Here is a 24,694-nt window from a genome sequence, read left to right on the forward strand (position 1 = left end):
GCCTTAAAAAACAAACTATTCTGGAACTTTCATTGATTTTATTACATGATGCCAGATTTTTCTGTCCATTATTGTTCAAAATAAGAAAAATAATGTAACATTTTCAGCAATAAATCTTTAACATATGTGTTTTAATTCTACACATAGTATGGCAATGAGAAAACTATAAACAATTGTAATAGAACATAATTAATGTATATCAATTTTCTGTAACACTTTAGTATGGGGAACATATTCCCCATTAATTAATTGCTTATTAACATGCAAAATAGTAACATATTGGCTCTTAATTAGTCATTATTAAGTACTTATTAATGCCTTATTCTGCATGGCCTTATTATACAACAACCCTAACCCTCTAACCCTAACCAAATAACTCTAAATTAAAGACCTACTGAAATGATTTTTTTTTATTTAAACGGGAATAGCAGATCCATTCTATGTGTCATACTTGATCATTTCGCGATATTGCCATATTTTTGCTGAAAGGATTTAGTAGAGAAAATCGACGATAAAGTTCGCAACTTTTGCTCGCTGATAAAAAAAAGCCTTGCCTGTACCGGAAGTAGCGTGACGTCACAGGAGCTAGTATTCATCACAATTCCCCATTGTTTACAATGGAGCGAGAGAGATTCGGACCGAGAAAGTGATGATTACCCCATTAATTTGAGCGAGGATGAAAGATTCGTAGATGACGAACGTTACAGTGAAGGACTTGAGAGACAGTGATGGACGTATCTTTTTTCGCTCTGACCGTAACTTAGGTACAAGCTGGCTCATTGGATTCCACACTCTCATTTTTTTATTGTGGATCACGGATTTGTATTTTAAACCACCTCGGATACTATATCCTCTTGAAAATGAGAGTCGAGAACGCGAAATGGACATTCAGTGCCTTTTATCTCCACGACAATACATCGGCGAAATGCTTTAGCTATGAGCTAACATGATAGCATCGTGCTTTAACTGCATATAGAAACAAAAAAATAAACCCCTGACTGGAAGGATAGATAGAAAATCAACAATACTATTAAACCGTGGACATGTAAATACACGGTTAATGCTTTCCAGGCTGGCAAAGGTTAACAATGCTGTTAACGACGCCATTGAAGCTAACTTAGCAACTTAGCAACGGGACCTCACAGAGCTATGCTAAAAACATTAGCTCTCCACCTACGCCAGCCAGCCCTCATCTACTCATCAACACCCGTGCTCACCTGCGTTCCAGCGATCGGCAGAAGGACGAAGGACTTCACCCGATGCGTTTGGCGGCCCGGAGACGTAGGAAGTCAAGGTGAGGTCGGCGGCTAGCGCGGCTAGCGCGGCTAGCGCGGCTAGCGCTCCAAGAAAGTCCTCCTGGTTGTGTTGCTGTAGTCCGCTGCTAATACACCGATCCCACCTACAACTGTCTTCTTTGCAGCCTTCATTGTTCATTAAACAAATTGCAAAAGATGTCCAGAATACTGTGGAATTATGAAATGAAAACAGAGCTTTTTGTATAGGATTCTACGGGTACCATAACTTCCGTTACTCTGACTTCGTCACGCGCATACGTCATCATACCGCGACGTTTCAGCCGGATATTTCCCGGGAAGTTTTAAAAGTCACTTTATAAGTTAACCCGGCCGTATTGGCATGTGTTGCAATGTTAAGATTTCATCATTGATATATAAATTATCAGACTGCGTGCTCGGTAGTAGTAGGTTTCAGTAGGCCTTTAAGTCTTTGTTACTTACAATATGTTCCCCGAGTGTCCAAATAACTCTTAATTAAGTCTTTGTTACTTAGAATATGTTCCCCATACTAAAGTGTTACCGAATTTTCTTACTGAATTGTATTCAGATTTACCTCCACAAAATATTAGGAACTGACTGTTGATGCATACATTGCACTCGGATGAACTGGTGTAGTGTCCTGTATATGTGCTGTGGTAAGGCAGCCTATATATACGTCCTTCCAAGCATCCTAAAGGTGTTCTGTGTCTGCCCTGTCCACTTTGTGCCACCCTGACTCACATAAGCAGATCAATCAGCTGTAAGTGAAGCCATCGGGTCACCTTTGAAATTTATCATTTTTTTGAGTGCGTGTAAAATGAAACGCCCCCTTCCTGATGGTATGGCCGCTAAATTTAGATTACCTATATGCCAACATCCTCTGCCCGTCTTCCGTGTTACAAAAACAGAATGTTCCTAGAGATAAGAATGAGCACAGTGCTTTTTTCCTCATTGTGTGAATGCAGTCCATCTACATATACAGTGCCATAAAAAAAGTTTTAGGAACCATACTTTAAAGCATTGTTTTGTTTCTTCTTATCCAAACACAACTTTTTGAGTACATTACATGTATTTATGCATGGTGCCTGATAATGCATTTCAAGCAAATTATACATTGACTGTTTTCAAAAGAGACCCCATAACTCAAACTCTCAACTCTGGAAAATACAGAATATTAAGAAAAAGACGTTTCGCCTCTGAATTCGAGCAGGCTTTATCATTTCATACTCTCAGACTTGATCAGATTTGACCTCGATCGAACTACATCTGACCAATCTAAGTCTATGAGAGGCACAACGTCTTCAAAAACCAACTGAACAGTCCAGTTGCGATCGACTGAATGCCCTGAGAATACAATGACCTGGATGAATTCAATCATCCATCGACATTAAAAACAAGAATTTAGATGAGAGGCACATCTAAATTCTTAATTAATTAATTCTAATTGGCACACCATGTTGGTGTGCCAATTACACAACCATTTTGCAGATCCTTTTTTGTCTTTTTTTTGCAGATCCTTTTATATCAGGGGTGTCTAAACTTTTGTAGCAAGGGCTACATACAGAAAAATTGAAGGGGGCCACTTTTGATTTTTTTTTGTGCATGAACAATACTGAGACCAAGGCAGTGTAAATCAATCAATATATACTAAACCAGATTGTCAAAGTATGGAGCACAGGCTCTATCTAGTAGTAAGCCAACAATTTCTTTCATTATTCAGTAGTGTTTTATTATCCTATAATTAAACAGTGTTACTGTTCAAACTTTGTGAGATGTTACAGTGGATACAAATATTAAATATACTTGTTAAGTAAAGCATTTGCCTGGTTTTTAATGAATACCTGGGCCAACTACACTATTGTATTTTATTGTTGGTCGTAAAGGGGGTACTTGGAGAGCTTATTGTGTTCTAATGTGGTACTTGGTGAAAAAAGTTTGCTAAACTATCTGATCAAAACATCCACAGCTTAGCTTTGTGTCATAGGTAACAGAAGCAAGTTAGTGTCTTCTTATTCTTCTTCACTAACATTATTAAAACATTTTAGAGGGATTTAGGACACTCGAAAACTTACCTTGTTTTGTAAGAAAGGTGTACACAACCGTCATGACAGGATGCACGAAATTCATCAAAAACCGCAAACAACTTTTGTCTGAGTTTGCTAAATATAAAAACGAGCTGTAATTTTTTTAAATGAAAGAAACTAAAAAATAACATTTTGTAATAGCAATTCTTTGTATCCCCTGCAGCAAGAGCGCACAGAGCTATGTGCTGTGTGTCAACACTTCTGTGTTTGTACACATTGTGCTAACCCTGCCTGTTAGTGATAGTAATGATACAACATGTGGATTGTTGCGTTCATGCTTTGATTGTTAAATATGTTGCTAATGTAACCTGTGATATTTATACCCAAACAAATGCTTTTGAAATCTGTATATTTCGTGCTGTACATATAACTGGAGACACATTTTCTGGGGGCGCATAAATATGCTGAAATAATATGTATCCCCTTCCAACTTCATCTGTGATTAATTAAATGAGTCCAAATTCACAATTTTTGTTGTGGATCATGTTAAATATGTACAAAATAAACCACATAACAGCATTACATCGGTTGAGTAAATTTAAAATGAGTAAATTACACTAATAAAATCCTGTAATTTGATTTTGATATTATTATTGATTTAATCTTCTGATAGATTAAAAATGAACACTAATGGGAACGTTGTATAACTCTGCCAGACTTAATTCCATCTATTATTATGAAGAACATGATTACATAATTTATTCCAAAAGTATAAATAACAACAAATGAAGATGGGATACTATTAACCGCAACATCTAAGTGTAAAAAAACAACATTATGATTTGTACATTTTCAGAATGTGTTTGTACTATTATTGAACCAAGAAAACAGTCGAAGTGAAGTTGTCTTTATTTTTATTTTATCCTAACCTTGATTTTACCAGTCCAACTTGGGAATAGATTTTCCTACTATGTGGCCGCTGAGCTAAAATGAGTTTGACACCCCTGACTTAGAGTGTAAGATACACGGGTCGTCAAACAATTTTGTTTTAAGGTCCCATTTGGTGGGATTTGGGCTGGTTCCATTATTTTTCGTGTATTCTTCCAATCTGGGACATCTTTATTTTGCTTGTAGAATGTGTCGCGGGCCAATGGAAAATGAGATGTGGGCTGCACTTTGGACAGGCCTGCTTTAAATGGTAGCTGTTTTGAATATGTTGTCTGTGGGCATAATTTAATAATGACACAATGAAAAAATATCATGGAGATGTACTTAACTGTTAACAAAACTGAAAAAAGTGGACAGGTGAGAGACACTATTTCGTAGTTTATGGAGGATGACGAACGGATTGGAGGTCATTGTGATTTAAACGTAATAATAGGAATTGCTCTTGTTGTTTATGTTGTACATGGACATCTTTAAGTGACAGGTCAGAGTAGACATGTACAGTATGTACAGTATGTATATGCACCTTGATGAAAAAAAAAGACCCAGTGATTAAGAATGCTCTATTGTCGATTTTGTAGAGTCAGCAGAGAGAACAAACTGTAACACTCACCAAAATGTAGTACCGTATTTTTCGAAATATAAGGAGCAATCCTCAACAGCGCGCCTTATGCATGTCTTAAGTCTGGTTGTGCTTACTGACCTCGAACCAACTTTATGTGGCACATGGCATAATGATAAGTGTGACCAGTAGATGGCAGTCACACATAAGAGGTATGTGTGGACTGCAGGTTGACACCTGCAGGTTGTTCAATAAATTACGCTAGCAAGTAAGCAATCAAGACCAAAACTTTGATGTTTCATTGAGAATATAAAACGGCACACAAAAATGTGTCAAAATATTTTAGTACGACTTTGGTAAGCAACTAAGCCCCACCACTTGGTGCATTGTCGGATCATTACGGCGACCATAGTCAGACGTACTGTGCTTCAACTTACGAGTATTATTATGGTGTGTGTATATAGATCCCAAAATGTCACCTATTAGGTGAAATTATATGGCGTTTTGTTTTGCCCTATTATGCAAAAACGACTTTTCTTACTTTTTGGTACCTGCTGTTGTGTATTTGGGATCTCCATAAGTCCCGAAAATTTGCGCGTGGCTGCCATTATAGTCCGTCTTGTAGTGAATAAGCTCCTTCTTTTTCTCTATCCTTTTGTTGTGGGGCATTCATCCTCCGCTGTTGCCATTTTTAATACAAAGTAGTGTCTAGTTTCAAGGTAATCTGTTAGCAGACTTGCTATGAAAGGGCTAAAAGCTACAACAAAAGATGGCAGGGGAAGACGCAGCCACGTAAATAGGACTGCCCACAAAATGGTGCATCCTAAAGAGACGGTCAGAAAGTGACTTGAAGAAGGTCTGTAAAACATAATCTATAATTTTGACCAAAGAACCACCATTACATTAGATGTAGACTTCCTTTTTATTGTCATTCAAATTTGAATTTTACAGTACAGATAAGAACGGAATTTCATGGTAGTGCAGGATAAAAGAGCAATAAGGTGCAGATATAAATAAATAGATTACTGTACAGATAAATACTTTTGCATATGCATCCATGTTTATGGATGTATGTTATATTGTCTTTATATTCTAGCGAATTAATCTGTTTTTGGGGGGAATTGAGTGGATTATTTTGATGCGTTCACAAGTCTTATGGCCTGAGGGAAGAAACGGTTACAGAACCTAGAGGTTCTGCAACGGAGGTTGCGGAACCTCTTTCTAGAGTCCAACAGTGAAAACAGTCCTTGGTGGAGGTGGGAGGAGTCTCTGCAGATTTTCTGAGCCCTGGTCAGGCAGTGGCTTTTTGTGATCTCCTGGAGAGGAGGAAGATGAGTCCTGATTATCTTTTCCGCTGTCCTCACCACTCTCTGCAGAGACTTCCAGTCTGAGGCACTGCAGGCTCCAGTCCAGACAGAGATGCAGTTGGTCAGTATATGTTATGTGACCACAAAGAAAGTGTTTCAAATGTTAAAAAAAAAAGCGCCTTATGATCCGGTGCGCCTTATGTCTGAAAATAGACCCTAATATACCTGTTCATCGGTGCAACTTAGAGTCCAAAAAATATGGTAAGTTCCTCCTGCAACATGTGTCATTCCATTAAGTTGTGTCCTATAATTTACTACACACAGTCGTTTTGCTGCTGTAAAAGAGGTAATCAAAAGAACACAGCTCTCAGTAGACAAAGACGTTTGTGCAGTATAAGTAGTGCACATAATCAGTGTTTTAGGTTGAGATGATGTGAAATGTTAAGTAGCTCATCAGCAGAAAAGAAACGGTAAAATCACCTGTCTGACTTATCTCTTCATGCTGCGGCTGCCGTGCCTTGCCGTTGCTTTCAGAGGTGCTTAGCATCTCTTGTTTGCACACAATCCGTCGGTGATTATTGCCCGCTTCTGGTTCCATGCATGCGGATGCGTCTTTTCACAAAGCGTCTTCATTTGCATAGATTTGGCCACGTACTTCTCAAATCTCCAGGAGTGTGCTTGAAGGAGAGTTAAGATGAGCAATCACGACGACGGATCGTCTCGTTTGTGCTTAAAGTTGACGATCAGCCTATCAGCTTGTGCTGGATTGGCTCTTCAAGTGAAAGTTTATTTTGATGCCATCAATCGTCATCCACTAAAATATTTGGAGTAATATGGTTGTATGGCCCAAGTTGGTTCAGTTTCCTACTAGGAACAATCTATAAGCTTTATGGTTGTATCTTTATTATGTGCTGCTATTCTTTTTCTGCTGAACGCAGCTGCCGGGGTTCCGCCATGCAGAAAGGCCCAATATGGCGCTGTCTGTTAATCAGAGTCCGGAAGCCAAAAGACAGAAAACAGCGGAGGACCACACGGTGAAATTTAGCGCACGATGGCTCCCAGCGGGCATCATTTGGGAACCTTGGAGAGTTTTTTTTCATTTTTGTCTTCCTTTCTCCTCTTCTTTTTCCTGCATGGTTAGCAGGTTGGAAAGCTCAAGCCCAACATTGCTGCTGACACAACCACTCAGGGACAGTTGTAACAGCTCTCTTAGCTTGGCACCTGTTATTGAGCCGTCAAAGAGAGAGAGAATGAGAGCATCGGAGGTGGAGAGAGAACATTGGGGGTGGTAGGTGTGGATGCAAAAAAAAAAGTTAACTTGTAGTTTCAGGAGAGCAAGTAAAAGGGCCGCTGCATCTTTCAGCCTACACACTTGACCATTTGTGTATGCCATGGAATGATAACTCATGTTGTCATATGTTCCAGAATGTATCCAGCATTTAGGTAAACAAACTCATTGTGACTGGATTTATCACAGGCTTCTTCAGAAATAGAACAGTGTATGCATATTTATCATTGCTGTCAAACATAACTATCATGATTTCCGAACTATAAGCCGCTGTGTTTTTTCCAACGCTGTGGACCCTGCGGCTTATTAAACGGTGCAGCTAATTTATGGATTTTTCTTTGCTAACAGCCATAGTGTTTTGAATTCAACAAATAGTTTTCATATTACACCGACATAGAGACTGAAAAGGTGTGTTATTTTTTATGCTACGGTGTCATCCTTTAGACAAGTTCGCTTACTACAGGTGCTGCGGGTTGTAAATTTACTTCCTGTTTCGTACGATAAACTGGAAGTATAACCGCCCATAGCGCTCCTGCTCGAAATGATTCTTTATTCATCACTCCAAGCAACATTTGTTTTACAATATAACAAAAAAATATATATACTTACTTTACGGTCCCATGTGTGATGACTGTAGGAGTGTTTTCATGCATATTAGTACGTGCTGTGGGTTATATATATATATATATATATATATATATATATATATATATATTTCCATCCATCCATCCATTTTCTACCGCTTATTCCCTTCGGGGTTGCTGGGGGCGCTGGAGCCTATCTCAGCTACAATCGGGCGGAAGGCGGGGTACACCCTGGACAAGTCGCCACCTCATCGCAGTATATATTTATATATATATACACTACCGTTCAAAAGTTTGGGGTCACCCAAACAATTTTGTGGAATAGCCTTCATTTCTAAGAACAAGAATAGACTGTCAAGTTTCAGATGAAAGTTCTCTTTTTCTGGCCATTTTGAGCGTTTAATTGACCCCACAAATGTGATGCTCCAGAAACTCAATCTGCTCAAAGGAAGGTCAGTTTTGTAGCTTCTGTAATGAGCTAAAATGTTTTCAGATGTGTGAACATGATTGCACAAGGGTTTTCTAATCATCAATTAGCCTTCTGAGCCAATGAGCAAACACATTGTACCATTAGAACACTAGAGTGATAGTTGCTGGAAATGGGCCTCTATACACTTATGTAGATATTGCACCAAAAACCAGACATTTGCAGCTAGAATAGTCATTTACCACATTACCAATGTATAGAGCGTATTTCTTTAAAGTTAAGACTAGTTTAAAGTTATCTTCATTGAAAAGTACAATGCTTTTCCTTAAAAAATAAGGACATTTCAATGTGACCCCAAACTTTTGAACGGTAGTGTATATATATGTATATATATATATATATACATATATATATATATATATATATATATATATATATATATATATATATATATATATATATATATATATATATATATATATATGAACAAACATATGAATGCAAAACTTTTGTTGTTTCTTGTTGTTTCTAATGAAGTCAAAGTTCTAAAACTTTCACTTTACACAAAAAAGACCAATTCCCCTCAAATACTGTTCACAAGTCTGCCTAAATCTGTGTTAGCAAGGATTTCTTCTTTGCCAAGAGAATCTATCCCATCTCACAGGTGTGGCATATCAAGATGCTGATGAAACAGAAAGATTATTGCACAGGTGGGCCTTTGGCTGCTTACAATAAAAGACCACTCTGAAATGTGCAGTTTTATCACACAGCACAATGCCACATATGTCGGCAGTTTTGAGGTTGCGTGCAGTTGGCATGTTGACTGCAGCATGCCAGTGAATTGAATCAGAATCAGAATCAGAATCAGAATAGTTTTATTGCCATTGTTTGAGAACTGGTTCACAAACTAGGAATTTTTCTTGGTGCAAACGTGCGACATAAAACACATAAAACACATATTTGGTAATAAAAAGAGCTGTGACTGAGCTATCAGATAGACTTAGAAGGGATTCAAGGAATTCAAGGAGCTGCTGTTAGGAGTTATTGTTCATTTGCCTGATGGCCGAGGGGAAAAAACTGTTCAGGTGGCGGGAGGTGTGGGTCTGGATGGAGCGTACTCTCCTGCCTGAGGGGAGAGGGGAGAATAGTGTGTGTCCAGGGTGAGAAGAGTCAGCTGTGATCCAACCCACACGCCTCCTGGTCCTGGAGGAAAACAAGTCCTGGAGGGATGGGAGCTTGCAGCCAATCACCTTCTCAGCAGCACGTACGATGCGCTGCAGTCTATTCTTATCCTGGACTGTGGCGCCGGGGAACCACACTGTGATGGAGGAGGTCAGGATGGACTCTATGATGGCTGAGTAAAACTGCACCAGCATCTCGGTCGGCACCTTAAGTTTCCTCAGCTGCCGCAGGAAGTACATCCTCTGCTGGGCCTTCTTGATGAGGGAGCTGTTGGTCAGCTCCCACTTGAGGTCCTGGGTGATGGTGGTGCCCAAGAAACGGAAGGAGTCCACAATGGGGACGGGGGTGGGAGAGTCAATCAGGGTGAGGGGGAATGGTGGGGCTGTGACTTTCCTGGAGTCCATGATCATCTCCACTGTTTTCTGGGCGTTCAGCTCCAGGTTGTTGAGGCTGCACCAGGACGTCAGCCGGTCCACCTCTCTCCTGTAGGCGGACTCATCGCCATTCGAGATGAGCCCGATGAGGGTGGTGTCATCCGCAAACTTGAGCAGTTTTACGGATTGTTGACTGGAGGTGCAGCAGTTTGTATACAGGGAGAAGAGCCAGGGGGAGAGTACACAGCCCTGAGGAGTACCAGTGTTTGTGGTTCGACTGTCCGAGACAATCTTCCCCAGCCGTACGTGCTGTCTTCGGTCTGTCAGAAAGTCATTAATCCAACTGCAGAGGGAGTCGGGCACGCTGAGCTGGTAGAGCTTGTCTCGTAGCAGTCCAGGGAGGATGGTGTTGAAGGCAGAGCTGAAGTCCACAAACAGGATCCTAGCGTAGGTTCCTGGGGAGTCCAGATGCTCCAGGATGAAGTGGAGGGCCAGGTTCACTGCATCATCCACAGACCTGTTGGCTCTGTAGGCGAACTGCAGTGGGTCCAGGAGGGGGGCGGTGATGTCCTTGAGGTGGGGCAGGACCAAGCGCTCAAAGGACTTCATGACCACAGACGTCAGCGCGACCGGCCTGTAGTAATTTAGTCCTGTGATCCGTGCTTTCTTGGGGACAGGGACAATGGTAGAGGTCTTAAAGCAGGACGGCACGCGGCATAGCTCCAGAGAGGTGTTAAAAATGTCAGTGAAGACAGGAGCCAGCTGGTCCGCACAGTGTCTGAGAGTGGAGGGGGAGACACCATCCGGCCCGGGGGCCTTCCGCGTATTCAGCTTCAAGAACTGCCGGCGTACATCCTCTTCTTTGATGGAGAGGGTCTTTACAGTCTTATGATGTTTTTGGAGTCCTGTGATGTCACATTGGATTCCTTTGAGTCCTTTAACTCCTTTAATGAAGTGCTGGCATTGGTGGTGGGGGGGGGGGGGGGGGGGGGGGGCATGGCTTTGATGAGCTGAAGGCCGTTCATGACGACAGTAATGTGTGTTGAGGCCCTGAGCGAGAGTCCGGTCATTCAGGGCCTGGGGGGTTTTGGGCTTATAGTTCGTAAGGGCCCTTAGACCTCTCCAAACTGCCGCAGAATCATTGGAGCGGAACTGTTCCTGTAGACGGTTAGAGTACACAGATTTAGCTTTCTCCACTTCCCTGGTGAAGTGGTACTTCGCTTCTCTGTATGTACTTCGGTCCCCGCTTCTCCACGCAGCCTCCTTTTTCTTGCGCAGCTGTCAGAGCTTGGGTGTGAACCAGGGCTTGTCGTTGTTATAACAAACCCTGGTGCGCGTTGGAATGATGCCCGCCTCATTGAACTGTATGTATGAGGTCACAGTGTCCGTATACTCGTCCAGATTGTTCGTGGCCGCTCCAATTGCCTCCCAGTCTGTCGTTTCCCAACAAGCACGCAACTCGTCCACAGACTCGGCGGTGAAACACTTAATGTTCCTCATAACATATTTAGCCAGTTTCAGTCTCTGTCTGTATGAAGGGATTAAGTGCACCATCACGTGATCTGATAGTCCAAGAGCAGCGTGCGGGACTGCATGAAAAGCCTTGCTTATTGTAGTGTAGCAGTGAACCAGCGTGTTCTCCTCTCTGGTCGGGCATTTAATAAACTGTCTATACTTTGGTAATTCCTGGCTCAAATTTCCCTTGTTAAAGTCACCAAGCACGATAACAAGAGAGTCAGGAAAAGACCGTTACACATGTAAGATCTGTCCTGCGAGCGCGCGCTGAGCGTCACGCACATCCGTCTGTATATTTTCCTTCTTCTTCTGTACCTTTTCCTTCTTCTTCTGTATCCTTTTCTTCTTCTTCTGTAATCTTTTTCTTCTTCTGTAATCTTTTTCTTCTTCTTCTGTATCTTTTTCTTCTTTTTCTTATTCTTCAGTATCTATTCCTTGTTCTTCTGTATTTACTTCTTCATTTACTTCTTCATTTACCTCTTTCACTTCTTCATCCCAATCTTCGTCATCATCTTCATCCCAATCTTTGTCACAATATTCATCCCACTCTTCGTCATCAACTTCATCCCAATCTTCATCCCACTTTTTGTCATCATCTTCATCCCACTCTTCGTCATCATTTTCATCACCTTCGGGGGGCCATTCGCCGCCCACCCCCGTCTGGTCCGCCAACACCTGCAGGAGCCGGCATTGTTGTCGGCTTATTGCTGCGAGGCCGGCCAGAGCGCCTACGAGAGCCCACAGGGGATCGTCCTCCCCCGCCTCCGGTGGGCGCCAAATGTGACAGTTTCTGGTTGTCGTCCGGGTTCGCAGGACCACCAAGGAAGGACATTGTCGTGAGCAGGTGTAGACTTCTTTATTTTGCAATAAGAAAGTCAGTGTCGGCCGCTTTCCAGCTCCGCTTCGCTCTGCTCGCTCCTCCGCTCCAGCTCTTCAGCTGCGTGCGTCTTCGTCTTCCTTTGGCTCTTTTGCGCTTTCGCTCTGCATCCGCTTCTCGTTGTGGCTGTCTCTTTTCTCCGTCTCTCTCCGTCTCCTTTCTCCCATCCTCCTCTGCTGCTCCCCTTTTATTCAGTGAGAGGAAATTATACAATTGTGCCCAGCTGCGCGATCCACGCACCTTGTACTGATTGCGGCGTTGCTCCCTGCGCGCTCCGCCTCGCTGCTCACTCGTCGTCCATATATATATATATATATATATATATATATATATATATTACACAAACAATTAAGAACAATTAAATACTTAAATTTTACATTGTTCATTTATTTGACCAACAAAATAACAGTCCACAGTACCCGTGCAAATGGTGACTAGTGGTATTAGTTCAATAAATAAGATAAATAATAACAAAAATAAAACATAAACAAAAATGCATACATTGCATAGATTAGCTGTCAATATATGCAATGTATGCTAATAATAAAATAAAAAAATAATAAAAGTAATCATCAAAAGAAAATGAAAACATAGCCTATACAACAACAGATACAGGTGCATACATAGACAGAGAACGCATATTTCCTCTACTTACTCGCCATGTCTGAGACATGATGTCTCTTCTACTGTTCTGATTGCTGCATTTGACTTCGAGGTGGAGCCGTTATTATTGTCCGACCGGAAACGGCACCCAGTGAAAGATAGTGTAGCAATACTGTTGTCCGGATGGAAATCGGGAGAAATTTGTGAGAAAGGTGGCACTGAAATTCAGGACTCTCTCGTGAAAATCGGGAGGGTTGACAAGTATAAGCTAGCGTCATTGACATTAAGGAATATGCTAACACGTTTACAAGTGTTTGTGTTAGTATTGTTAATTTACAATGGCATTCTTTTTGTACTGTTTCAGTTTCATAAATTCCTGAAACGTCACTGTGCAGTTATTGAGTCCGGTCATCTGATTGGAGAGTTAGCTTCCGCAGCTATTGAGTCCATGACGATGACTTATGTTTTGTTTGATCAGCCGTTTTACTGCCGTGTTAAAGGCATCGTATGGAAACAATTAAGGTATGAAAATAAAAATGTACGAATGTCTCATTTCACAGCATTTATACTGTATATGTGGCTTAAAATCCGTTGAGGTTAATATAGTAAAAATATTTTTTTCTTCTAAAATTTGGTGGGTGCGGCTTACATGCTGGCGCACTCTATAAGACACAAAATATAATAGTTACTCATGTGATTAATCACAATAGATTATCGCAGTCATCACATACTTATGAAGATTAATCACTTTATTAATCACTTTATTTATTGTGACATACTCACTCTTTTACCTTAACCACAAATGGCTGCCTGAAAGGTGGCCCAGTTTGCTGTATGGCCAGTAATCAGGTCAATGCATATGTCAGTGCACACATGAGTGAGAAGACTCCGACTGGTGTGCTCACTGACACATTTAACTTCAAAATAAACCCAGATAGGACTTTAGATGAAACTGTTACCAAGTTTTCAGCATATAAATGACATGCATTCAAGTTAAATATTAAAAAAATGTTCCCGTAAGACATTCTGTTAATAAAATTGCATTTGTACCCAAATATATTGGGCTCATTTTTAATGTAGTTTCAATTATGCAAGCGAGTAATAACCTGTAATTAATTGTGATTAATCCAAATATTAATATTAATTAATTTGATTAAATAATTATTCATTCAACAAAACTATTATTTATTTGTGTATTTGTTAAGGCTGCCAAAGTTAATGTGTTAGCGTACCGGTGTCAAACTCAAGGCCCAGGGAGCAGATCTAGCCCGCCATGTAGTTATATGTGGCCTGCAAAAGCCTGGAAATAATGTGTGTCAATAAATCACTTCATCTTTCTTACTAAATGCATTCCTTTTTTCAATTTTGACACAAAATTGACATGTACTTCATGCAATTGTATGTATTCCTTTATTATCTGATACTACAATTCCTTTATTATCTGATACTACAGCAAATGTTATTATATAATCATATATCCCAAACATATTTTTGTTAAAATAAAAATAAATGCTTAAATAGCTCCTTGACTTGTGATTAAAAACAAGTTAGCCATTAATTTGTACATAACAAAATATAATAATCAAATGCATAGGCAATTATACATTATAGTTATATATATTCACTGTGGCAAGCAGCCCTCTGATGGTAGCCATAACCGCAATGTAGCCCTCAATGAAAACAAGTTTGATACACCGACATTAACACATGCAATTAATTACAAAAAAATATGCCCTTGACCATGTAAAATGCATATTTATCATCCAATTTTGCTCCTTTACCGTCAAGGGCTGTTTGCAACCTTTACACAGATGCCTAACTTTCCAGTGTATTTTAAGCGTTGTATCCGTCTTCTTACGGCTTCTAGGACATAATAACGTAACTACATACTGTATGTACGTAACAGGTGCACGCACACTAGCTTTGGATGTAGTGAGCTAATAATAGCATTTTGGATTGTTAGTGTTAGCTATCATTGAATACATAATATATCATGACAATAACAAGACCTCCAAATTGTTAGATGCTTCTTTTAGAATGCTTTTGTATGTGTGCACGCGCTTCATGTGCGCATGTGTTGACGTGACAGGGTGAGTGACACCAGTCATTTTTTTCGGACGGCAAAACGTGTTATTACACAAACGTAATAATTGCGAAAAATATAGACCGTTTTAAAACAAATGTGTTTTGTTAAACCACTAATTGTAACATACGATAGGCAATGGTGTTCTTGTTATATTTTTTTGGTTCGAAAAATGTAACTGTAAGGAAGTTGCCAACAGCCCCTTGAATTGCAGCTGTTACCTGATTGGTCATTGATCAGGTCAACCATCAGTGCAAAGATGAGTGAGGACAGTCCGCCTGGAGTGCACTACTTCCTGGCAAATTTCACATCACAATTTCACCCAGACGAGACTTTAGATAAAACTGTTTTGAGCAAATAAAATGACATGCATTCAACTAAAACATTTTTTATTTGTTTTATATTGTGTCATTCTGACAATAAAATTGCATTTGTGTCAAGATATTGGGGTATTTTTTAAAGTTAACTAAAATCATGCAAGCAAGTAATATACTGTGATTAGTCGTGATAAATCAAATTAAAAATGTTAATCGGATGACAGCACTATCTATGTTCTGCATATGTATTTGTTGCAATTTTACTGCATTTGGCTTTTAAATATATACATCCTGCAACAGAACTGAAAGTATATCTTGAATATACAAACCCCGTTTCATATGAGTTGGGAAATTGTGTTAGATGTAAATATAGAAGGAATACAATGATTTGCAAATAATTTTCAACCCATATTCAGTTGAATATGCTACAAAGACAACATATTTGATGTTCAAACTGATAACATTTTTTTTTTTTTGCAAATAATCATTAACTTTGGAATATGATGCCAGCAACCCGTGACAAAGAAGTTGGGAAAGGTGGCAATAAATACTGATAAAGTTGAGGAATGCTCATCAAACACTTATTTGGAACATCCCACAGGTGAACAGGCAAATTGGGAACAGGTGGGTGCCATGATTGGGTATAAAAGTAGATTCCATGAAATGCTCAGTCATCACAAACAAGGATGGGGCGAGGGTCACCACTTTGTCAACAATGCGTGAGCAAATTGTTGAACAGTTTAAGAAAAACCTTTCTCAACCAGCTATTGCAAGGAATTTAGGGATTTCACCATCTACGGTCCGTAATATCATCAAAGGGTTCAAAAGAATCTGGAGAAATCACTGCACATAAGCAGCTAAGCCCGTGATCTTCGATCCCTCAGGCTGTACTGCATCAACAAGCGACATCCGTGTGTAAAGGATCTCACCACATGGGCTCAGGAACACTTCAGAAACCCACTGTCAAGTAACTACAGTTGGTCGCTACATCTGTAAGTGCAAGTTAAAACTCTCCTATGCAAGGCGAAAACCGTTTATCAACAACACCCAGAAACGCCGTCGGCTTCGCTGGGCCTGAGCTCATCTAAGATGGACTGATACAAAGTGGAAAAGTGTTCTGTGGTCTGACAAGTCCACATTTCATATTGTTTTTTGAAACTGTGGACGTCGTGTCTCCGGACCAAAAAGGAAAATAACCATCCGGATTGTTATAGGCGCAAAGTTGAAAAGCCAGCATCTGTGATGGTATGGGGGTGTATTAGTGCCAAAGACATGGGTAACTTACACATCTGTGAGGCGCCATTAATGATGAAAGATACATACAGGTTTTGGAGCAACATATGTTGCCATCCAAGCAACGTTACCATGGACGCCCCTGCTTATTTCAGCAAGACAATGCCAAGCCACGTGTTACATCATGTGGCTTCATAGTAAAAGAGTGCGGGTACTAGACTGGCCTGCCTGTAGTCCAGACTTGTCTCCCATTGAAAATGGTGGCGCATTATGAAGCCTAAAATACCACAACGGAGACCCCCGGACTGTTGAACAACTTAAGCTGTACATCAAGCAAGAATGGGGAAAGAATTCCACCTGAGAAGCTTAAAAAATGTGTCTCCTCAGTTCCCAAACGTTTACTGAGTGTTGTTAAAGGAAAGGCCATGTAACACAGTGGTGGAACATGCCCTTTCCAACTACTTTGGCACGTGTTGCAGCCATGAAATTCTAAGTTAATTATTATTTGCAAAAAAAAAAATTAAGTTATGAGTTTGAACATCAAATATCTTGTGTTTGTAGTGCATTCTATTGAATATGGGTTGAAAAGGATTTGCAAATCATTGTATTCCGTTTATATTTACATCTAACACAATTTCCCAACTCATATGGAAACGGGGTTTGTAGATATACTTTAAATTTTTACATGTAATTATTTATATATTTATTTTACACAGCCAGTTCTAAAGGCCAAGGCCAGTAACTATGCATTTTCCTCATTCCCACAAGAGGACAGTGTGTACCACTCACTGTCATATGTGTGATGATATCAATCAATCTATCATCTATCAAATATCATAACTTGAGGCGGGTTGTCTTGTTACAACATAGATTATGATATATATTGTATGCACTGGAATGAGTTATAGATTTTTAAGAAATAACTATTAAGCTTATTAACAAGCCTTTTCTGGGGGGGCAGCCAATAATACCATTAACTGCATTGTTCTAAGTATTTATGTGATGAGAGACATAGTAATAATTGCAGGCAGACAAATGCATGATTTCTCTTATTGAGCTAATCACTTTGGTACGCATTATCGGTCTGTCTTCCTCTTTCTCGCCGCCTTTCTCTTAATATGCCATAAATCCTGCGAGACGCTGCAGTGTAAAATCCCTGGTGCTGAATTAGTAAGGTAATTTGTGGCATCCACACACACTTTGCAAGCACAGACCTTGGAGTTATTAGTCTGAGGGACAGGGGCCACAAAAACAATAAGAGGAGGGGTTGAACTCTAAGGTGGGACTTGACCCTTCTCATCAAACTGCATTAATTTTCTACTAGAAGATTTGGACTGAGCGATCATATAAAAACTGACAATAATTATAATTGTAAATGCGGAAATGTAAATATAAATGAGTGTGCAGAAGTCAAATGCTATATATTACGGAATAATCTCACGGTCCCTTTTTTGATACCTAGGGTGTTTTAGTTTTGCGTTCCGTATGATAATGTGTGATTTAACACCTTTGCGACAGAAAAGCTGTTATGCTGCACATATGGTCCACTGACAAACATGACAGATGAATCACTTTGTTTGCTTTTGTTCAAGCACAGCTCTTCTCCTAACACGAGCCTTTTAAATGATCAAAAAAGCCTGGCGATATTTGATGTTGTCTGCAGGGCGATTGAGGCTGCTTGTGGTGGTGGGAGGCGGGGGGTTTTAGCGGTAGAGGAAGTGTCATGTAGTGATATAATGCTCGGGTCCTCCGTCAGACTGCGCAGTGTCTGCTGGGAAATAACTGACATCTTGTGCTCAACGCGGAGAACGAGAAAGGGTAGAAAAGATGGGGGCGCAAAGCATATAAGGCAGTGACTGATTGGACAAAGAAGCGAGGAAGTAAAAAAGGAGAAGACGCAATCAATAGTGCAGGCCCGTCTCCATCATGTCATCACCTGTCAGTGTAGATTTGAGAATATAGCGTTGACAGACAGACCTGGGCTAGCGTATGACCGATGCTTGAAGAACGTACGCAGTGACGTCCTGAATGGTACACTTTCGGGAACTATACTTTAGACCCTCGCTTTGCATACGGGGCCAAGTTTTTCTGGTTCACTTATTCTAAACACCCCCTCTGCCTGTGCAGAAATTGTGTATTTGGAACAAGAACTAGTAAGTGCATCCAGGCCAGACGGTAAAACAAAAACAAAAACAAAAACACAGCAGGAAAAAGATGAAGAGATGGTGACAGGGTGAATAAATCGAGTAATTAAACATGTGTATGTGAGCCTGCCTCCCGTATGACAGCACAGGGTGGCAAGATGCTTCTGTTTTGTGTTAACTGCAAACACAGCAGCACATTAGCTGCTTTTCTTATACACACACACAATATATATATATATATAAATATATATATATATATATAATATATATATATATATATATATATATATATATATATATATATAAAAATATAAATATTATATATATATTATAATATAATATATATGTATATAATTATATATATATATATATAATAATATACATATATATATATATATATATATAATATAATATATATATATATATATATATATATATATAAATATATATATATATATATATATATATATATATATATATATATATATATATACACAGTATATACAATTATATTCGAATGAATCGCAATTTTTACTTTAACGATTGTTAATCAAACCAAAAAAACTATAAAATAAACATTGTATTATATATATATATATATATATATATATATATATCTTATAATATATATATATATATATATATATATATATATATATATATATATATATATATATATATATACATATAATATATATATATATATATATTTTTTAATCTGTCCTGTCCATACATTTAGCCAAATCATGTTGTTTATATGCCCGTGTCTACTGTATAGATTTACTATAGAAAATAGAAATGTATGATACTTCTCTTGTTGCCTTATTTGTATTTGACTTTATTAAATGTTTGGGTAGAATATATATGAATATACAGTATATACAGTACAGGCCAAAATTTTGGACACGCCTTCTCAATTCAATGTGTTTTCTTTGTTTTCATGACTATTTACATTGTAGATTGTCACTGAAGGCATCAAAACAATGACACCTGTGAAGTGAAAACCCTTTCAGGTGACTAACTCTTGAGGCTCATTGAGAGAATGCCAAGAGTGTGCAAAACAGTAATCACAGCAATGGGTGGCTATTTTGAAGAAACTAGAATATAAAACATGTTTTTAGTTATTTCAAGCTTTTTTTGTTAAGTACACAACTCCACATGTGTTCATTCATAGTTTTGATGCCTTCAGTGACAATCTACAATGTAAATAGTCATGAAAATAAAGAAAACCCATTGAATGAGAAGATGTGTCCAAACTTTTGGCCTGTACTGTGTATATATATATATATATATATATATATATATATATATATATATATATATATATATATATATATATATATATATATATATATATATATATATATATATATATATATATATATATATATATATATACACATGGCATTGGTTGTTATGTGGTCAATGACCAGGTCAATGCATACGCAGGGCTAAGATGAGTGAGTAAATAACTTAAAGTAAAGAAAATAAAACGGTTACCAAATTTTGAGCGAATAAATGACATGCATTTAAGTAAAACCTTTCAAAATGTTCATTTATTACATTCTGACAATAAAATTAATTTGTACCCAAATATTGGGGTCATTTGAATAATGCAATTGAGTAATAACCTGTATTTATTCATGATTAATCTAAATGCATTAATTGGATTAAAACATGTAAACAAAAGAATGTCCAAAATGTGTGTTTGAATAATCTCAGAAATACAAATGTGTATACTTTGTCAGCCCCTTTATTCTATAAAGAACACTTGTCTGATCATGTGTCGATTTTGGTGAATGCTCAGACTTGCAGGTGGAAAAAAAAATTAATGTGGACCAAAGTAATAATTAAATATTCCATCTACTGTAAATGATCCCGCGTATTAAAAAATGGAAAATTGCTGCAAACAGCACAATAAATTACAAAGCTGTGACAAACGTCTTTGCTCTATTTAGTTAGATCTTGTCTGGTATTTCTGGTTCTCCATTATTTTAACCCAGAATTACTTTGTCATTACTGGAATGGAAAAACATATATTTGCTAGTTGGTGGAAAAAACAAGGTCAATGATTCCACCTCAACACAGGGAAACCTCCAAACCTTCTGACAGTGTGAAAAAAAAAAACATTAAATGATTCATTGACACTCAAAAAAAATGAACTTCCCGACCTTTTCATCTCTTGCCTGTATGTCTTTCTCAAATGACATGAAACCACATTCATCTCTTCTGTTTACTGGCCCTTTACAACTCTCGCTCTCTCTCTCGTTCTCATATTTAGATTTCAGTGTAAAGCTCAATCGTTACTGAGTGATGGTAGCCATCAGTATAGTGCATATGTTGTAAAACTGTCAGCTGCTGACAGATTGACAGACACGGTCAAGCCTTCGATCACTTGGAGAGAGAGGACACGCATGAGGAGGGAGGATGCAGGGACTTGCTTGATCAAGTAGCATTGCTACCTCTGCTACAGATGTTGTGTTTTCATCACTGTTTTCGTCAAAATTATGCAAAAACTACTCGGTGATTTACGTAAAACTTTGAGGAGCGGTAGTGTCTCGGCCAAGGGAAATTCCATTAAATTGTGTTTGGGTGGATCCAGATGAATATGAAATACAGTAGATACCCCACATTGTTGCAGGTTTATTTTCTCTGCTTACAACTGTAAAAAAATATTATTTCATGGTTACTTATATAGAAGGTGGTTTGATGGCCAGGGGAAGGAATGCTGCAGCCATGAATTCAGCAGACGGCACTGGGCCACAAGTCAATTCACTTAACAGGAAGATGCTCTGACAAGACTTGATGTTGTGTAACTGCATGTATTGTAAGTACAATATTGTTTACTGTTTGCCTGTATTTTTTTTCCAATGTGTAAAACTGAATTTAAAATGTGTTTGATAACAAAGAGGCATAATATAAGGTTCAGAATATTGAAATATGCATTTTTAAGGCTTTTTATGGGCGTGCCAATTTTGTACGTCTTGGAATGTAAACTCAGCAAATAGCAGGGATCTACTGTCGGGCGGTATAGCTCGGTTGGTAGAGTGGCCGTGCCAGCAACTTGAGGGTTCCAGGTTCGATTCCTGCTTCCGCCATACTAGTCACTACCGTTGTGTCCTTGGGCAAGACACTTTACCCACCTGCTCCCAGTGCCACCCACACTGGTTTAAATGTTACTTAGATATTGGGTTTCACTATGTAAAGCGCTTTGAGTCACTAGAGAAAAGCGCTTTATAAATATAATTCACTTCACTTTACTATTGTCGAACCTCGACTATCAATCTTAATTGATTCTTGAACTGGGTTTGTAAATAGAAAAGTGCGTATATTGAAGCATTGTTTTTCTTAAGAAATAACGCAAACATGAAAAATGGGTTCCAGCCTCAACAAAAGTCCATATTTTAGTAAAGGTTTGTACACTAAACACAGGTGAAGTAAAGTGAATTATATTTATACAGCACTTTTCTCTACATAGTGAAACCCATTATCCCAGTAACATTTAAACCAGTGTGGGTGACACTGGGAGCATGTAGGTAAAGTATCTTGCCTGAGGACAGTGACTAGGATGTCGGAAGTGGGGATCGAACTGCAACCCTTAGGCCACTGGTACGGCCACTCTACCAACCAACCTACGCTGCTCCAATATAAAGCACTATATACAGAACTGTATATCAATCATAACAAGGGGGTGATGGATTGACTTTCTATTTGATAACAAAGTCAAAACATCAACAATGAGTTGAACTTTCCTCCTTGTATGCACTTGTAGGCACTGACACTGTCACTAGCCCTGTGGTGTACTCAGTTTGAAATCGCAAAACTCTTTTACTTTAAAAAACAGGTCAGGACAATAAATTTATATAAAAAAGAATCCACTTTACATTGCTGGTTCATCTTCTCTGCTTGCAGCGGAAGAAATGGGGAGGAGGCAGTGATGTCAACACTGTGGTACTTCCTAAATGTTTCAAACCTCCCATTTCTTTTCCTAGCTCAATATGAATGCAAATAAAGCATGTCCATGGCTTTCTTGGCATTCATATTGAGCTAAGAAAACTAGAAAAAGTTGTAAAAAAGGTTTAACAACATTTAAAAAGTACAACAATTTGCACTAAGCACAGAAGCAAACGACAGCACTTTCCTGCTGACTGAACGAGCACTGCCCACTCATAATGGATGTGCTGCCAGGCACAAAATGGCTGCAATGCACATTGAGTGGAGGAAAACGTTCTTACCCTGAGACAAGGTCTGTACACAACAGCATATGTTTATTAGGTCTGTGGTTCTTAATCAGTGTTTGGAAAATTACTTTTAAAAAGTTATTATCATAGTTGCTTTTTACTTTGCCAAAACTTATTTTAATTACTAACATAATTAATCTTTAATAAATATAATAACCAGGCGCTCCTTAAAAAAAAAAATCAAATGTCTGGTATATGCAGTTGAGATTGTTTGTAGGATTGCAAGCTTGTCATTTCAATCATTGATTTAAATGGTAAATGGGTTAAACTTGTGTAGCGCTTTTCTACCTTCAAGGTACTCAAAGCGCTTTGACACTATTTCCACATTCACCCATTCACACACACATTCGCACACTGATGGCGGGTCCCATCAGGAGCAAGGGTGAAGTGTCTTGCTCAAGAACACAACGGATGTGACTAGGATGGCGGTAGCTGGGGATCGAACCAGGAACTCTCAAGTTGCTGGCACGGCCGCTCTACCAACTGAGCCACGCTATGATTGTTGTTCATTATTCTTTCGAAGTACCGGTAGTAGTGTGTATGTGTGCGTGTACTTACATGTTAGGTGTTGTTTGCTGTTGCCTCCTTCTAGTGTATATCATGTTTATTTTAGTCTGGTCGTGTTTGTTGCTTTCATTAGTAAAAATATATTTCCTGCATTAAGCTGTGCTTCTCACGCTGTTCCTAATGACATTACCATTACCATTAAAAGTAGCGTGCCACGTGACATCAAACTCATCGGTAATGGGATTTGTAGCGTACATACAAGTAATTAATTCTACATAAATATAATGATATATTTGCATATGCCATTCTCTAGTATTTTACACTGCAAAACAAATCTACTTTTGGGTTCAAATAAATGTCACTTGAACATCCTATTACGTTGTTATTCAGAACACTGTTCGTAATTCGAAAAGTTTGTACAATGAAGAGTTCTTCAATTGAGGTTCCACTGTACTCTTGATCACTTTAAACTATTCTATTTATCTGCTCAACAACTAGTTAATTAATTAATAGTCAATCATTTTATGTAGATCAAAATTCATAAACAATATATTAAGGATGGTCAACACAATACAATGCTGCCCATGGATGTAGTTCAACTTGACATTTTTAGATTGTCAACTTGTGGAGACTGAGTCAACAACACCTCTGCTGGTACAACCATTTTGCCTCCGTTGCTTCAAAACATAATTGATTAATACATATTTATGGCCATCCCTATGTTACTAAATACATCACAGTATTTTTTAAGGTGTTTTTTGTTATTATATTATTTTTCTATTTTTATGACTTGGTCCATTTGTCAAATGTGTCACTAAATGAAATAGAACAACCAACAGTTATATATGTACATATATTACAAAGTGGTGTCTTGTAAGTTTTAACAGCTGTTGATTCAAAGGGAAAAAACTTTTTTTCAGTCCAGATGGTCTCAGTCGGTGGCAGACTGAGAGAGTTGCCTTCATTGGCTCCGGCTATGTGTTTTCCCCCCTGATAGGAATTAAAATGGCTGTTCGTTTGTCACCATTCACTACACAGTTTAAAACGCCGCAATGAAATGTTTCTCAGCGATAATGCACCATAATTACTCAAACGCCTGTTCTTTATCTGCAGCAGCGGGCCGACATAAGGAACATTTCCCTCTGATTAAATTTTAAATGCCATAGAGCTTGCTTGATGGAGGACACGGCGCAGAAAAGCAGGCGCC

General features: G+C 38.7%; 1 protein-coding gene across 2 annotated transcripts in view; it reads left to right on the plus strand.

Moving 5' to 3' along the window:
• Window positions 1-24,694, plus strand: part of mafa (MAF bZIP transcription factor a) — a 160,341-nt gene that overhangs the window by 121,967 nt on the left and 13,680 nt on the right. The window lies entirely within an intron of this gene.

This window comes from Entelurus aequoreus, linkage group LG02 (genome assembly GCF_033978785.1).
Source record: "Entelurus aequoreus isolate RoL-2023_Sb linkage group LG02, RoL_Eaeq_v1.1, whole genome shotgun sequence".
Lineage (NCBI taxonomy): Eukaryota > Metazoa > Chordata > Actinopteri > Syngnathiformes > Syngnathidae > Entelurus > Entelurus aequoreus.